Below are 18031 nucleotides of genomic sequence, written 5' to 3' on the forward strand. Positions count from 1 at the left end.
AAATTTGAGCATAACTTTTTTTCCTTTTGGAATCTGAGGATTCTACAAATTTGCAAACAGGCCGTAGGCGGTCTCCATCGGATGTAACTTTTCGAGTAGATGATTTTTCATATAAAAAACTTTTTAATCCGAGTTCGTATGCAAAAGTTATGCCCATTTTAGAAATTCCAGAGAGATTTTGTAAATAAAGTCGAAATTCATATTTGTAAATTTTCCCAACAACTAGACTACATATCACATGGGAAACTTATTTTATTTTATTTTTTTGACATTTCCATCATTTTCTTTTGTTTTTTCTAAAACTGAAAGGCCATCCACGGGGGGGGGGGGGGGAGTTTGAAAATGGGACCTTTAGTACCGGTTCGTGCCATGAATCGGGACTAATGCCTGAAAGCCCATTAGTCCCAGTTGGTGGCACCAACCGGGACTAAAGGTCTAACCTTTAGTACCGGTTGGTGGCACCAACCAGGACTAATGGGCATCACACCCTTTAGTCCCGGTTCGTGGCACGAACCGGGACTAATGCCTTAGCCGCACGAACCGGGATAAATGCACCCATTGGTCCCGGTTCTGGACTGAACCGGGACTAATGGGCTTACCCGGCCTAGACCAAAGCCCCCTTTTCTACTAGTGCACACATCACACGACGCAACACACACGCTCATGCTCAAGTGCTCAACCTACTCCCTACGTCTGTGAAAGACTGTACATTTAGAGATTTACACATTGACTAGGGCATAATTAACGCCCAAAAGTAGCAGACTTATGTGTGCATGCGACCATTGAGATAAGAAGATTAAATGAAGGCCGTTGCATGCTGTAATTAAGGATAGACATGTAGCCTATACCTACAGCACAAGTTGGTGCATTAGTCAATCAATATCGATTTAGATTAAAGGCTAAATGCATTGGAAGTGTAGATGTACATCATGTCGTACACTCTTTGTTTTATAGCCGATGTACACTCTTTGTTGGAAGACCGAGGGAGGACACGTGCATGCACTCACATACACAGCCAGGGCGGTTCGCGCGCAAGGGTTGGACTCGTGTCGCGCCTGCGTAAAGTTTTGTTTAACTGATTTCTTTGCTCTGCCAACTGACAGGTGGGACCCAGAAACTAGGTGACAATTTAACCAGTCAACAAAGTGCCATGTCGACTATGTGGCCGGTCAGTAGGGTGCAATACGGTGCTCTACGATGAGCTAGTGATCGTATAATCGCCGCAAAACTATATATAGTGACCGTAAAGAGCATATTGTTACATACGTTGACCGCCAGTGTATTTTTCTCATTTCAAATTAAGCCATATTAATCGGAAAGGATGTAGTATGGACTACTACTACTACTACTAGTACTGCTTTGATGTGTCCCATCAACTCGCTAAACGAGGAGAAGCTTGCTTACTACGCCTCTCCCTCGCCCACGCGCGCGGTGGTTCGCAGGACGAGGAGAGGGTTTTGACTACAGCGCCCTCCCCCTCTCCCTCTCCCTCGCCCTCGCCCTCGTGGTGGACGTGCATCATTTCAATCGGTGTCAGATTGCCAGAAGCATATTGTACTGTAGTATCATCATTGTTGGACCTTCCGAAGAGGCGAAGAGCCAAGTGCAAGGTTCACACGAGTACGAACTGTTGAACCTCCCGAAGAGGCAAAGAGCCAAGCGCAAGGTTTTATAGGAGTTGTCGTCCTAGTAGGAGTGTACTAGTACAACTATAGCGAATGATGCTACTGCATGATGCTGCCACGTCACGTATATCCAAAGTTGTGCCACCTTTTTTTCTCAAAGAGCGTGTTGGAGCCCGTGCAACAACCACACAAGTTGCACGTACACATAACACATTTACTAGTAATAAATTCTAAAGGACAAATGCCAGTATGCCACACAAGTTCATCTCCAATTCATGGGATAAATTTGTGCACGACTAGTCTACATATATTCACAGCGCTACCGTTCACAATTACCGTACTCCACTTACACGTTATAGATGGGCTATTGTACTTGCTCTAATAATGCAAGAAACCACTAAAATGCCAAGAAACTACTACCACTTGCATACGTGGCAGACTTAAGATAAGACTACCTTATCAACCATTGTACATGCTCTTACCAACAAAAATCCTCGAGTGACCTCCTACCTCCGGCCCGTCCACCTAGTCACCCTCGGCCATGGGACGCAGCTACCGCCGCCGGGAGAAGGCGAGGTCAAAACCGCCGGCGGTGCGGAGCCCATGTTGCGGCAGCCCGGATGCCAGCTCCGTCCGGCGCTCGCGGCCGCTAGCTAGCCAAGATAGCTCCGTCCGGCTGCTTATCTGCAAGGTTTGCTAGCTAGATTGGCACGGCAGCGCGGCGGCTTGCTCGCGCGCGCCGCGCTAAGGCCAGCCATCTGGCTCGAGCGAAGGCCAGCGCCGCGGCTTGCTCGCTCGTGAGTCAAGCTTGGGCCAGCCTGCCAACCTGTGCGGAGGCCAGCGCGGCATCCGGCCCGTCCGGCGGAGCGGCGGCCAACTCGCTCATCACCGGCGCCACCGATGAATACGCATCAGTACTGTTTGAAGTAATGTTCAGGAGAAATAATGATTTGAGGGGGAATAACAGGATAGAAGGTCAGATGTGGGTCCCTTGTGTCAACGGTCAAACAAAATGTGTTAGTTTAAGCTGCCTCGTCAGCACGGACGTGTGGGCCAACCCTGTCATAAATGGGTTTAAACGAACCTAATCGGTAGGAGTACTAGGTAGTTTTTGGCGTGGATTAAGAAATTTTGGGTATGTTTTTGCTATTTTTTGTACAATAGATTCTTCCTAGGGCTGGTTGAAAGTGGTAGTTTTTTGTTAAATACTCTACATATTGTAAGTAGGAGTGAAAGTTAAGCTTTGGAAGCGAATAAGCAAGGCTAGTTACATAGTGCATATGTGTACATGATTGAAAGTAAATATCAACCATGAGTGACTAATATCTTGATGGAAAACACGAAACTATGGAATACTAGGAAAAAATGCATGGTTGGAAATACTAGCAATGTTCATGTCTGTTGCAACGAATCATAATTAGAATAATACTTATTCACAAACTTGGTACAAAACACTCTAATTTTGATATACACATGTCACTAGAGATATATTATGTTTCAATTAGAATATATTCCTTGGGCTGTTTTGGTGAGGTTAGGGAGGGATGTGGTTGGTTTTAAGATACTAATTATGGGTTTTTCTGCAAATTGGTAGACAAGTGGGATGTTGGTGAGAAAAGGCAACAACTTACCTCACAATCGTTAGACGTAGATCTAATGGTCAGAAACGACAGATGGCAGACACACCAGCATCACCAACTTAGTCTTGTGTAGGAGTACTCGCAAGATCCGTGCATTGCACGGAACATCAAGATGCAATTTTTATAAAACACTTGTTGTGATTGACCCTTGCGGGAGTAATCCCATGTGTAAAAACTAATGATATCTCGAGAAATATGAGATAAGGTGAAGAGGAGAGGGGTGTGGTGGTGGTTGGTGGTCGGACTGAGCGGAGGCATGGGGATTGACGACGCCGGCAGCGGCCACCAGGCCAGTTTGTTCCAGAGACTTCCTTTCTTAATTGCTCAACAATGAGGTTTGTTGGAGATAAGGATGAACGAGGGAAGGCCTTATCTGAAAATGTGGAGAGGGGTGCGGGTATCTTTCATTTTAATATCCATCCGTCAGATATAGATTAGACGGTCTATATTGCAAGATGGCACACGTACCATCATCACCAACTCGGTTTTTTTATAAGAGAAGAAATATAAGTATGGAGATACAAACGTATTATAGATACTTGCTTCCGTAAACTAGCATCTACATTCTATTCAACGCCTCGGCATGTGGGGCCTTAGCACAATGACTTCTCGACTGTGTAAAACAAAGATTTTACCATTGCCGACAAGGAGGGGGTGACGGCGGTGCGCTTTTTGGCTTGCTCTAGTCCTAGTAGTCATACTAGGTGGTCTAAGCACGTGTCGATTTATTCTTTTTCACGTCTCATGTTCGTCGTACTACCACGACTGTTGATGAATAGACGGTAAGTTATTCACGGGGAAACCCTTGTTGAGCGTGTTTGCGAGAGAGAGAGAGAGAGAGATAGTGTGCGTGTGTGATATGTTAGAGACTGAGGCAATGATAATAGATTCTTTGTGTATATATGTGTGGAGGATAGAGAGAGACATGTACATGGGGCTTTGTGTTGTGTAACGTGGAGACACATATACATAATTAGAGAGTGAGTGTGTGAGATACACATGCGGACATGAGGAGAGATGAGGATCCAGATAAATGGGTGTTTGTGCGTGTCTGTGTGTGTTTGTGCATGCGTTTGTGTGTGAGAGGGAGAGAGTGTATGTGGAGTAGAGAGACCACTGATGATGTAAACCTAGTATAAGGGAAGGGGGAATGGTGTGACATGTGTAGTAGCGAGATAGCACGGGTGCGGGCGGGGGGATCAGACTATTTGGAAGAGACATTGAGTGTGTGTGTGGGAGAGGGGTGTGAGAGAGAGAAAGAGAGAGCTAGCGACGAAGAGAGAGAGAGAGGAAGAGAGGGGGCGAGAGGGGTTGTTTGTGTCCATAAATGGCGTATAGATGGGGAGATAATGTTTATGTTGTCCGAAATTGGCCTATGAACGGAGATGCAAGGGAAGCGAGTCATCGTGTGTGTGATAGGGACTTCACGAGAGATCTAGAATAGATGGTGTAGAGAACAATGTGCGAAATCGAGAATGATTATACATTAGGGAGCTATGCAAATAGTCACGACATATATGTATACAGGGAAGGAGCCGGGGCGGGTCCGCATGTGGGAGAGATAGAAAGAGGAGAGTGGTGCACAAGGAGACAAAGTGTGCTTGTTTGCAGTGGGGGTGGTGTATGAGGTGAGTGCGCGAGAACCACATAACTAGGGAGATAGACGTTTGGGGCGACGTTTTGTGTGTATGGGAAATATACACTCTACATAGTGCATTTGCTTGGGTAAGAGAGATAGCGGGAGACCTAGATAGTGAGGGAAGAGATGTGTGCATACCCGAGAGACAAAGTGATAGAGACCTATGTTGGGGTCCGGACTATACAAGAGAGAGGGGTGTTAATGTGCTCGTGTGTTGGTGTTTGGGGGAGAGAACGACTTCTCTATGTGTGTGTGTGTGTGTGGTGGTAAGGGGGGTGACTTCAGATAAAGAGTGAGGTGCCTATATTTGAGGGACTTTACCGTAATTGAGATATTGTGCACTCATGGTTGATCAATTTGTTTTACAGTTTGTACTATGAGATAACGATACTTTTGAACATGCGTGATATACCTTGATGTACCAGAATTACAAACCTAAGATTGGAATTTTGGAATTTGACTCCATCATTAGCTTTTGTAATTCATTTAAACAGAGGTACCTTTTTTAAGCCGGGATTTCATGATTTCAAATTCATATATCAAACCTAGAGATATACACATACGGGCATGTTCAAACTTTATAATCATCCACTTTATTCAAACACATACACATTTTTGCTTTTGTCATCATATTTAGGATAAACACATTTGGAATTTCATTTGAATTGGACCGTATGATTGTATTTGCTTGTAGTAGCTCAATTATCCATATTTGAATTGAATGGACAATCTAAGTTTCGAGTTGGAGACATTGATTTTCAAAGCTTGCACATTTTTTTGCGTGCAAAACAAACAAATTGTCGGCCATGATATCATAGTCAGCCATACGAGTGCAGAATACTTATAATTTTAGGCGCCAAAAGCTTTAAAACTTCCCGCTCACATCGAAATATCACGCGCCCGAAGTTTAGCCCTGCGATATTCCTGTTTTACCCCTGCCACATGAACGGAAAAGGGCTGCTTTGGTAACTCCATTGTTTTCCCCTCTTTGCCCCCAACATTCTTCCCCAGAGCCCCTCCCCTTCCCCTCCCCGACCCCCAACCACGGCAAGCCGCCGAAGCTAGTCCTCCGCCGCAGCGGTAGACCTCAAACCCCGCCGAATCTACCTTCCGCACCTTGGAACCCCCAACTGCCAACTCACCACTTCACGGGAGCCGCTTCAGCAACTGGCTTGTCCACCGCTCCAGATCTCCTTGACCGCCATCATGGTTGTAACACCCCAGATGTAACTTTCCCTATTTGTACTCCAACTCTTGCCGTTTCCGGCGTTAAGTTATATTTATTTCTTGGGTTCGGGTCTTTGTCTCCGTGTGTTATTTTCGTTTTCATGCATCTCATATCACGTCATCATGTGCATTGCATTTGCATACGTGTTCATCTCATGCATTCGAGCATTTTCCCCGTTGTCCGTTTTGCATTCCGGCGCTTCGTTCTCCTCCGGTGGTCATTTCTAGCTTTCTTTCGTGTTTGGGGATTAAACATTTCCGGATTGGACCGGGACTTGCCAAGCAGCCTTGGTTTACTACCGATAGACCGCCTGTCCAGTTTCGTATCATTTGGACTTCGTTTGATACTCCAACGGTTAACCGAGGGACCGAAAAGGCCTCGTGTGTGTTGCAGCCCAACACCCCTCCAATTTGGCCCAAAACCCACCAAACTCTGCTCCATCGTCTAGAGCGTTCGATCACGATCGCGTGGCCGAAAACCGCACCTCATTTGGACTCTCCTAGCTCCACTTATGCCTATAAATAGCCCCCCGATTTCGGATCTCTCTCCCTCTCGAAACCCTAAAAAAACAGATCTCCAGCCGCCGGACATGCCCGGAGCTTAGCCGGACACGTCCGCCGCACCCCCTCGCCCACTCCGCCGCCGCCGCCGGCCCGGGAGGCCCAGGAGGGGCCCTCACGAGCCCGTCTCTCCGCCGCGCGCGCCCGCGCCTTCGTCCCCAACGCCGAGCGCCAGCCGCCGCCGCCCCGATCGACGTCCGCCGCCACCACGCCGACTCCGCCGCCCCACCGACTTCGCCTCGCCGGCCGGCGCCGCCACGCCGTCGCGGCCACGCCTCCCGTCGCCGCCTCGGGCCACCGCCGCCACCACGCCGCCCGAGCCGGCCCGCGCCACCGGTGACCCGCCTCGGATCTGAGCTCCGGCGAACTCCTCTCGGCCATCCTCGTCGCGCGAGCCCGATGAACAGTGTCGGATGAACAGTGCATGAACAGTGATTCCAGATCTAGATCCGGTTGACTTCTCTCCCCCGAACCCTAATTTTTTTGTGCATACTTTGACCTGCCGTAACTTTGCATCCGTAGCTCCGATTTGGGCATATAGCATATCAAAATGTTCGCCTCGACGAGTACATCATTTCATTCCATTGCGTCATTTTCATTTGAGCTCATCTTGATGCCCGAAATGCTGTTAGAAGAGGGCTTCGTGAGTTAATTGTCAGATCTGCTAGTTCATCTTAGACTTTTGTCATTTTTGCCATGATTTTTGTGTGCATGATATGCCTGTGAGTCCTTCATATGTTTTGGTAAGAATTTTGTCTTCTTTCCATAGGTGCAACCCATGCATTTTTAGGATGTGTGTGGTGACTTGTGCAAGCTTGCAAAGTGAGGCACCCGGTAAATCAGTTTTCAGGGACTTAGTAGTTTTTCACTAAGTCTGGGATTATTTAGTTCATGATGCCATATGTTCAGCTTGTTTCCTAGTGATCCGTGCCTCTTTTGAGGATGATCAGTAAAGGAGTTTTGTTAATCTTTTTATGCTCTATAAATCCATGTCTTTGTTTGCAATTATGGAGCACCCTAGCTTGAGTCAATCGAGCTCTACTTTTGCTTCGTTGTGAATCTGGGAAGATCGTCAACTCGTTTGCGATTTTGCCGATGTTGTTGTGGTTGATCCGTGCATGCTATGCCATTGTTCTTGCCATTTCTAGCTATAATTGTGTGCCTTCTTAATGGATGTATGCTTTCCTTGCCATGACTTGCACCGTGGTGAGTGCATCGAGCTCGTTTACGTGCCTTCGTGAGTTATATTTCAGCATGTCTCAGTTTTCATCAAATCTGAAAACTGATTGTGTTTTAGCTATGTTCGTGTGCCCGTTAGTATATTTTGTGAACCCTTTTGGCCCCAGGTCACTTTGGGTATTTTGTTAAGCTTGTTGAGTTGCTCCATTCCATGTTCTTACTTGCTTTAATCAGGTTATGTATCATGTTGTTCTGCTGCTCCGAAGAGGGCTTCGTGATCCGAAATTTCAGATAAGTGTTGATTTCACTAAGTCTGAAATCTGTTTTGCATTTGCGTTTTTGCCATGCTTGTTTGAACCTCATAATGGATGAATTGGACGTAGCTCAGTGCTAGACTTTTGTTAAGCATCTTGTGTGCATCCCTGCCATGTATTTTCTTGTCATGTTTGGTGGCTGTAGCATGTTCGTTTCGTTGCATTTAAATGCCTACTTGCTGTAAATCGCAGCCCGGTGTCAATTTTGAATCGCTTGCCATTTCCAAACCGTAACTCCGATTCCGGCATTCTTTACATTGTTTTCAAGAGATTTCATCTCATCTTTCCAGTGGCACCCTTGTAATTCCAAGTTGAGGCCAGGTTCATGCATTTCCTGTCATATCTTGCACTTTGCATCCCGCATCGCATCCCGCATAGCATATCATCATTGCATAATATCGCTTGATCCTTGCACGTGGTTGATTGTGTCCTTGTTGCTTGTTTGTCTTGTTTGGGTAGAGCCGGGAGACGAGTTCGCTAACGAGGAGCCCGTTGAGTTTGCTCTTGAGGATCCAGTCAACTCTGACAACTATGCAGGCAAGATGATCATACCCTCGAAATCACTACTATCTTTGCTATGCTAGTTTGCTCGCTCTTTTGCTATGCCAATGCTATGATGCCTACCTTTTGCTTGTCAGCCTCCCAATTGCCATGTTGAAACTCTAACCCACCTTGTCCTAGCAAACCGTTGATTGGCTATGTTACCGCTTGCTCAGCCCCTCTTATAGCATTGCTAGTTGCAGGTGAAGATTGGAGCCGTTCCTTGTTGGGATATTTATTTACTTGTTGGGATATCATTATATTGCTATGTTATCTTAATGCATCTATATACTTGGTAAAGGGTGGAAGGCTCGGCCTCTCGCCTAGTGTTTGGTTCCACTCTTGCTGCCCTAGTTTCCGTCATATCGGTGTTAAGTTCCCGGATTTTTGCGTTCCTTACGCGATTGGGTTATAATGGGAACCCCTTGACTGTCCGCCTTGAATAAAACTCCTCCAGCAGTGCCCAACCTTGGTTTTACCATTTGCCACCTAGCCTTTCCCTTGGGTTTCGCGGACTCAAGGGTCATCTTATTTTACCCCCCCCCCGGGCTAGTGCTCCTCTGAGTGTTGGTCCAACCTAGAGCACCGTGCGGGGCCGTCCCTCGGCAACTTGGGTTACGTTGGCTCCCGTACGCTTAGCTTATCCGGTGTGCCCTGAGAACGAGATATGTGCAGCTCCTATCGGGATTTGTCGGCACAGCGGGTGGTGTTGCTGGACTTGTTTTACCATTGTCGGAGTTGTCTTGAATTACCGAGATACCGAGTCTGATCGGAACGTCTTCGGAGGAGGTCTATTCCTTCGTTGACCGTGAGAGCTTGTCATGGGCTAAGTTGGGACTCCCCTGCAGGGATTGAACCTTCGAAAGCCGTGCCCGCGGTTATGGGCAGATGGGAATTTGTTAATGTTCGGTTGTAGATAACTTAAACATAAACTTAAATTAAAATGAATCAACCGTGTGTGTTACCGTGATGGCCCCTTTCCGGTGGAGTCCGGGAAGTGGACACGGTGTTGGAGTTATGCTTGCATGGGTTGTTCTTCTAGATTCTCGCTCGCGCTTTGCCTCCTCTTCTCCCTCTCTTTTGCGTATAAGATAGCCACCATATATGCTAGTCGCTTGCTGCAGCTCCACATATATATTTGCCTTACCCTTCCTATAAGCTTAAATAGTCTTGATCGCGAGGGTGAGAGATTGCTGAGTCCCTGTGGCTCACAGATACTATAACTCCAGATGCAGGTCCAGGTGATTCCGCTCCAGGTGACGAGTATGAGCTCAAGTGGGAGTTCGACGAAGACTCTCAGCGTTACTACGTGTCTTTTCCTGACGATCAGTAGTGGTGCCTAGTTGGGGTTCGATTCAGGGCCTTGTCGCATGTTGGGTTTTCTTCTATTTTGGCGCCGTAGTCGGGCCATGAGTGTTTGTATGATGGATGTTATTTATGTACTTTGATGTGACGTGGCGAGTGTAAGCCAACTATGTATCTCCCCTTTTATTCTATATATTGCATGGGACGTTTGTGATGATTGCCTAGCTTGCGACATTGCTTTCAATGCGGTTATGTCTCTAAGTCGTGCCTCGACACGTGGGAGCTATAGCCGCATCGAGGGCGTGACAAGTTGGTAATCAGAGCCTTCCCCGACCTTAGGAGCCCCATTGCTTGATCGTTTTTAGCACCCGAGTTGTGTCTAGAAAAATGTTTTGAGTCATTAGGAATTATATATCGGAGAGTTTAGGAATTCTTTTTACTTCCCAGTCTCCTCATCGCTCTGGTAAGGCATCCTGACGTAGAGTTTTGACTCTTCTCTTCTCAAATTTCACTAATTTTTTTAGGATCACGCGAGTATCTTGGAATCGTTCCGATGGCTTATGATGAGAATACTGTCTTGGTGCCTCCTGTCAGGGGTTTAGTGGAAGTGTCCCGGGGAGTTGAGCTCTGAGGTGTTGTCATCATAATTTCATCGTTGCAATTCTGGAATACTTGAGATATGTTCGCCGACATCGAAAATCTCTTTTATGCAGTTTGTTGGTGAGATAACCTCGACGCCACCCAGTACTAGGGCGGGAGTTCGGGAGTATCGCCATAACTTGTATAATGGATGCTTTTCGAAGGTTGAGGTAGATGGTTTCCGAAGGTTTCTTGGTTATGTGTTGAAGGATGGATACAGCTGGATGTAGGAATTGCTAGTTTGGGTGAGATATTATGCTTCCCCTGTATCCCCAACACCTGATTGCATAACCGGAAAAGTTCGGGAGTTTCATAGGTGGGAATTCTAGTAGCTCTAGTTCTTCTTCCACGGATATTGGTTTGAGATTGGGATTTATTACCGATTATTCGTTCTTGATCCGTACCTTGTTGATTTATTTCTCTACCTTAATTCTACGTGGCTTCTCAATTTATGGATATGTGACCATTTCAAGAGGAATGCATTCGTTCATTTTGTTCGGATGTGAAGACTATATGTTGCAATTTCCATTCCGTTGGATTCAGCTTCAATATTTATCTGTCAATGTGCTAATGGTGGTCAACCTCTTCAGGATGGCTCCTCCAACGCGCACGACTCCGAATCCTGATCCGCCACCACCTCCACCTCCTCCAGAGGCATGGCAAGCTGTGATGGCCGCAACCAATGCAAACACACAGCTGATCATGCAAATTCTTCAAGAACGCAATCAAGGCAGTCAAGGGAATCAAGGCAGCAATCAGAGTCACTTTGCTACACTCAACCAGTTCCTTGCTAACGGGCCAAAGACTTTAAGCAATTGTGTTGAGGCAACCGATGCTGACGATTGGCTTGTGGATCTGTGTAAGCATTTCGAGTGCAGTAACGTCAGGCCTGAGGACTTTGTCAAGTTCGCTTCCTTCTAACTCAAAGATCAAGCTGCAGAATGGTTCCAGCAGTACAGGGACTCCAGAGGTGGACGTGTTATCACTTGGGATGATTTCCGTTGAGATTTCCGAGCTCATCATATTCCGCAGAGCGTGGTTGAAAGCAAGCGTGAGGAATTCTGCAATCTGAAGCAAGGCTCTTTGTCTGTCTATGACTACAACAAGTTGTTCCAGAAGCTCGCCTGCTTTGCCAAGCAGGACGTGCCTGATGAGAAGAGCATGATATATCAGTTCAGGGGTGGTCTCAGAGAAGAAATTCAGCTTGCTCTTGTCCTCTTTGAGCCCTTGAGGTACGATGAGTTCTACAACATGGCACTAAAGCAAGAGGCTGCTCAGTTGAGGTGTGATGCTTCCAAGAAGCGAGTCAGAGATGCTACTTCTTCTTCCTCTACTCAAGTGGCCAAGCAGCAGAAGTTTTGGCTTCCTCCTCCTCCATTCCGTCAGCCGTATCAGCAGAAGAGCAAAGGTGGCAGTGGTTCTTCCCACCCACCCAACCCTGGCTTTCAGAACAAGACTTTGTCTCAAGCTCCAAGATCGAGTGCTCCGTATCACCGTCCGCTTTCAGAGGTCACGTGCAACAAGTGCCAACAGAAGGGTCACTATGCCAACAAGTGTTTCAACCAAAGGCGTCTTCCTCCTCCTCCTCCTCCTCCTGTCAGATCGGCAAGTACAGCTGTGGTCAAGCATAACCCCAAGCATGCCAAGGTCAATTTGATGAATGCAGCTTAGGCAGAGGACTCGTCAGATGTGATCATGGGTAACTTTCCAGTTAACTCTTTTCCAGCAAAAGTTCTTTTTGACACTGGTGCATCGCATTGTTTCATGTCAAGATCATTTGTTTCCAAGCATAAACCTATGGGAGTGGTTTCTCCGGCTAAGTCTATGAGGGCTACTTCAATAGTTCCGGATGTTTCTATCATGATGGGTGATTTCAAGTTTCTGGCTTCTCCAATGGTTCTTGGTAACTCGGATATTGATCTTATTCTCAGGATGGATTGGCTTTCTAAGCACAAGGCTCAGCTTGATTGTGCAGCCAGGCAGATTCAATTGACTCATTCATTTGAGGATGTAATTGTCTTTGCCGCTCGTGATGATACCATTCATCTGTTTTCTCTCAATGAGAAGGGTGAATTGGACGCCATCTCGCAAATTCCAGTCGTTTGCGAATATCAAGACGTCTTTCCAGAAGAGCTCCCAGGAATGCCTCCGCACCGGCCTGTTGAATTCATTATTGAACTTGAGCCTGGCACGGAACCTGTGTGCAAGCATCCTTACAAGCTCGGACCTGAAGAGTTGAAAGAGGTGAAGAAGCAACTCGATGAGCAAGAAAGAATGGGTCTCATCCGGCCTAGTTCTTCTCCGTGGGGTTGTGGTGTTCTTTTTGTGAAGAAGAAGGATGGAACGGACCGACTTTGTGTTGATTACCGTCCAGTGAACAAGAAGACCATCAAGAACAAATACCCACTTCCCAACATCAATGAGCTGTTCGAACAACTCAAAGGTCCCCAAGTATTCTCCAAGCTTGATCTCCGCATGGGTTATCACCAGATTCGCATTCGTGAAGAAGATATTCCCAAGACAGCATTCAGAACAAGCTTTGGTTCATATGAATAGACTGTCATGTTTTTTGGCCTCGCCAACGCTCCTCCGACGTTCTCTCGCATGATGAACTTCATCTTCAATGCCTACACCGATGACTTCGTTTTGGTCTATCTCGACGACATTCTGGTTTTCTCGAAGAACAAGGAAGATCATGCCAAGCATTTGCGTTTGGTTCTTGATAAGCTTAGGGAACATCAGTTCTACGCCAAGTTCTCCAAGTGCGAATTTTGGCTCGATGAGGTTCTTTATCTTGGTCATATCATCTCTGCCAAGGGCATTGCCGTAAATCCTGAGAAGGTGTCCGCAATTGTGAATTGGGAACCTCCTCAGAATGTGAAGCAACTCTGCAGTTTTCTCGGTCTCGCAAGCTATTGCTGAAGATTCGTGGAAAACTTTTCTAAGATCGCGAAGCCTCTCTCTAATCTTCTTCAGAAGCACGTCAAGTACGTTTGGTCTCCGGAGTGTGATATTGCTTTCAACACTTTGAAAGAGAAATTGATCACTGCTCCAGTTCTGACTCCACCTGATGAATCCAAGCCGTACGAGGTCTTTTGTGATGCCTCTCTCCAAGGTCTTGGCGTAGTATTGATGCAATAGAAGAAAGTTGTTGCTTATACATCTCGCCAGTTGAAGCCTAATGAGAAGAACTACCCCACTCATGATCTCGAGTTGGCGGAAGTTGTGCATGCTCTTTTGACTTGGAGACATCTTCTATTGGGATGAAAAGTGGACATTTTCACTGATCACAAGAGTCTCAAGTACATCTTCACTCAGCCTAATCTCAACCTCAGGCAAACTCGATGGGTCGAAATGATTCAAGAGTATAATCCGAGCATCGAGTATACTCCGGGCAAGGCTAAGGTGATTGCTGACGCATTGAGCAGGAAGGCTTACTGCAACAGTCTGATTATCAAGCCTTATCAACCCGAGCTTTGTGAAGCTTTCCGCAAACTTAATCTGCAAGTTGTTCCTCAAGGTTTCCTCGCCAACCTTCAAGTCTCTCCTACCTTAGAAGACCAGATTCGCCAAGCCCAGCTTCTTGATGCTATGGTGAAAAAGGTGAAGATTGGGATTGCCAAGAGTCAGTCCAAGTACAAGTGCTACCGCCTTGATGACAAGGACACTCTTTTCTTCGAGGATCGTATTGTTGTGCCCAAAGGTGAACTTCGTAAAGTGATCATGAACGAGGCTCACAATTCTATCCTCTCCATCCACCCTGGGAGCACGAAGATGTATCAGGACCTTAAGCAAACTTATTGGTGGACTCGACTGAAGCGCGAGATCGCTCAATTCGTGAATGAATGTGATGTCTGCAGAAGAGTGAAGGCAGAACACCAAAGGCCAGCTGGTCTGCTCCAACCTCTTGCCATTCCAGAATGGAAGTTTGACCACATTGAAATGGACTTCGTGACTGGGTTTCCAAAGTCCAAGCGTGGCAATGATGCTATATTCGTTGTCATCGACAAGCTCACCAAAGTGGCTCACTTTCTGCCTATCAAAGAGTCGATCACTGCAGCTCAATTGGCGGAACTCTATACCTCTCGCATTATCTCTCTGCACGGTATTCCTCAAGTGATCTCTTCAGACCATGGCAGCATCTTTACCTCGAAGTTTTGGGATTCTTTCCAGAAGGCCATGGTCACTAACATCCGCTTCAGCACTGCTTTCCATCCTCAAACAAGCGGTCAAGTTGAGCGTGTCAACCAGATTCTTGAAGATATGCTCAGGGCTTATGTGATATCCTTCGGCATGAAATGGGAGGATTGTCTTCCTTATGCTGAATTCTCCTATAACAACAGTTCTCAAGCAAGTTCGGGCAAGGCCCCATTTGAAATTCTGTATGGCAGGAAGTGCCGTACCCCTCTCAACTGGTCTGAAACCGGTGAACGTCAGCTGCTGGGTAATGACTTAATCACAGAAGCAGAAGAAATGTGCGAAGTCATTCATGATAACCTCAAAGTAGCCCAATCCCACCAGAAGAGCTACTATGATAGTAAGCACCGTGATTTGGCTTTCGAGATCGAAGATCATGTTTACCTCCGTGTCTCTCCTATGAAAGGTACTCGTCGCTTCGGTATCAAAGGGAAGCTTGCCCCTAGATACGTGGGACCTTTCAAGATTGTCAGCAAGAGAGGCGACCTCGCCTATCAACTCGAGCTTCCTTCAAACTTTGCAAATGTTCATGACGTGTTCCATGTCTCTCAGCTTCGAAAGTGCTTCAAGACTCCTGACCGCACAGTCAACTTCGAGGACATTGAGCTCCAAGAAGATCTCTCCTATCGTGAGCACCCAGTTGCTATTCTTGAAGAGACTGAACGCAAGACTCGCAACAAGTCAATCAAATTTCTCAAAGTCAAGTGGTCACACCATTCCGACCATGAAGCTACCTGGGAACGCGAGGATCACCTCCGTTCTGAGTACCCGGAGTTCTTTCAGTCCTAGATCTCGGGACGAGATCTTTTCGTAGTGGTGGAGTGTTGTAACACCCCAGATGTAACTTTCCCTATTTGTACTCCAACTCTTGCCGTTTCCGGCGTTAAGTTATATTTATTTCTCGGGTTCGGGTCTTTGTCTCCGTGTGTTGTTTTTGTTTTCATGCATCTCATATCACATCATCATGTGCATTGCATTTGCATACATGTTCATCTCATGCATTCGAGCATTTTCCCCGTTGTCCGTTTTGCATTCCGGCGCTTCATTCTCCTCCGGTGGTCATTTCTAGCATTCTTTCATGTGTGGGGATTAAACATTTGCGGATTGGACCGGGACTTGCCAAGCGGCCTTGGTTTACTACCGGTAGACCGCCTGTCCAGTTTCGTATCATTTGGACTACGTTTGATACTCCAGCGGTTAACCGAGGGACTGAAAAGGCCTCGTGTGTGTTGCAGCCCAACACCCCTCCAATTTGGCCCAAAACCCACCAAACTCTGTTCTATCGTCTAGAGCGTTCCATCACGATCGCGTCGTCGAAAACCGCACCTCATTTGGACTCTCCTAGCTCCACTTATGCCTATAAATAGCCCCCCGTTTTCGGATCTCTCTCCCTCTCGAAACCCTAAAAAAATAGATCTCCAGCCGCCGGACATGTCCGGAGCTTAGCCGGACACGTCCGCGGTGCCCCCTCGCCCACTCCGCCGCCGCCGCTGGCCCGGGAGGCCCAGGAGGGGCCCCCGCGAGCCCGTCTCTCCGCCGCGCGCCCCCGCGCCTTCGTCCCCAACGCCGAGCGCCAGCCGCCGCCGCCCCATTCGACGTCCGCCGCCACCGCGCCGACTCCGCCGCCCCGCCAACTTCGCCTCGCCGGCCGGCGCCGCCACGCCGCCGCGGCCACGCCTCCCGTCGCCGCCTCGGGCCACCGCCGCCACCACGCCGCCCGAGCCGGCCCGCACCACCGGCGACCCGCCTCGGATCCGAGCTCCGGCGAACTCCTCCCGGCCATCCTCGTCGCGCGAGCCCGATGAACAGTGTCAGAAGAACAGTGCATGAACAGTGATTCCAGGTCTAGATCCGGTTGACTTCTCTCCCCCGAACCCTAATTTTTTTATGCATACTTTGACCTGCCGTAACTTTGCATCCGTAGCTCCGATTTGGGCATATAGCATATCAAAATGTTCGTCTCGACGAGTACATCATTTCATTCCATTGCATCATTTTCATTTGAGCTCATCTTGATGCTCGAAATGCTGTTAGAAGAGGGCTTCGTGAGTTAATTGTCAGATCTGCTAGTTCATCTTAGACTTTTGTCATTTTTGCCATGATTTTTGCGTGCATGATATGCCTGTGAGTCCTTCATATGTTTTGTTAAGGATTTTGTCTTCTTTCCAGAGGTGCAACTCATGCATTTTTAGGATGTGTGTGGTGACTTGTGCAAGCTTGCAAAGTGAGGCACCCGGTAAATCAGTTTTCAGGGACTTAGTAGTTTTTCACTAAGTCTGGGATTATTTAGTTCATGATGCCATATGTTCAGCTTGTTTCCTATTGATCCGTGCCTCTTTTGAGGATGATTAGTAAAGGAGTTTTGTTAATATTTTTATGCTCTATCAATCCATGTCTTTGTTTGCAATTATGGAGCACCCTAGCTTGAGTCAATCGAGCTCTACTTTTGCTTCGTTGTGAATCTGGGCAGATCGTCAACTCGTTTGCGATTTTGCCGATGTTGTTGTGGTTGATCCGTGCATGCTATGCCATTGTTCTTGCCATTTCTAGCTATAATTGTGTGCCTTCTTAATGGATGTATGCTTGCCTTGCCATGACTTGCACTGTGGTGAGTGCATCGAGCTCGTTTACGTGCCTTCGTGAGTTATATTTCAGCATGTCTCAGTTTTCACCAAATCTGAAAACTGATTGTGTTTTAGCTATGTTCGTGTGCCCGTTAGTATATTTTGTGAACCCTTTTGGCCCCAGGTCACTTTGGGTATTTTGTTAAGCTTGTTGAGTTGCTCCATTCCATGTTCTTACTTGCTTTAATCAGGTCATGTATCATGTTGTTTTGCTGCTCCGAAGAGGGCTTCGTGATCCGAAATTTCAGATAAGTGTTGATTTCACTAAGTCTGAAATCTGTTTTGCATTTGCGTTTTTTCCATGCTTGTTTGAACCTCATAATGGATGAATTGGACGTAGCTCAGTGCTAGACTTTTGTTAAGCATCTTGTGTGCATCCCTGCCATGTATTTTCTTGTCATGTTTGGTGGCTGTAGCATGTTCGTTTCGTTGCATTTAAATGCCTACTTGCTGTAAATCGCAGCCCGGTGTCAATTTTGAATCGCTTGCCATTTCCAAACCGTAACTCCGATTCCGGCATTCTTTACATTGTTTTCAAGAG

The sequence above is a fragment of the Triticum urartu genome, chromosome 2A, assembly GCF_056163025.1.
Source record: "Triticum urartu cultivar PI428250 chromosome 2A, HENAU_Tu73, whole genome shotgun sequence".
Classification (NCBI taxonomy): domain Eukaryota; kingdom Viridiplantae; phylum Streptophyta; class Magnoliopsida; order Poales; family Poaceae; genus Triticum; species Triticum urartu.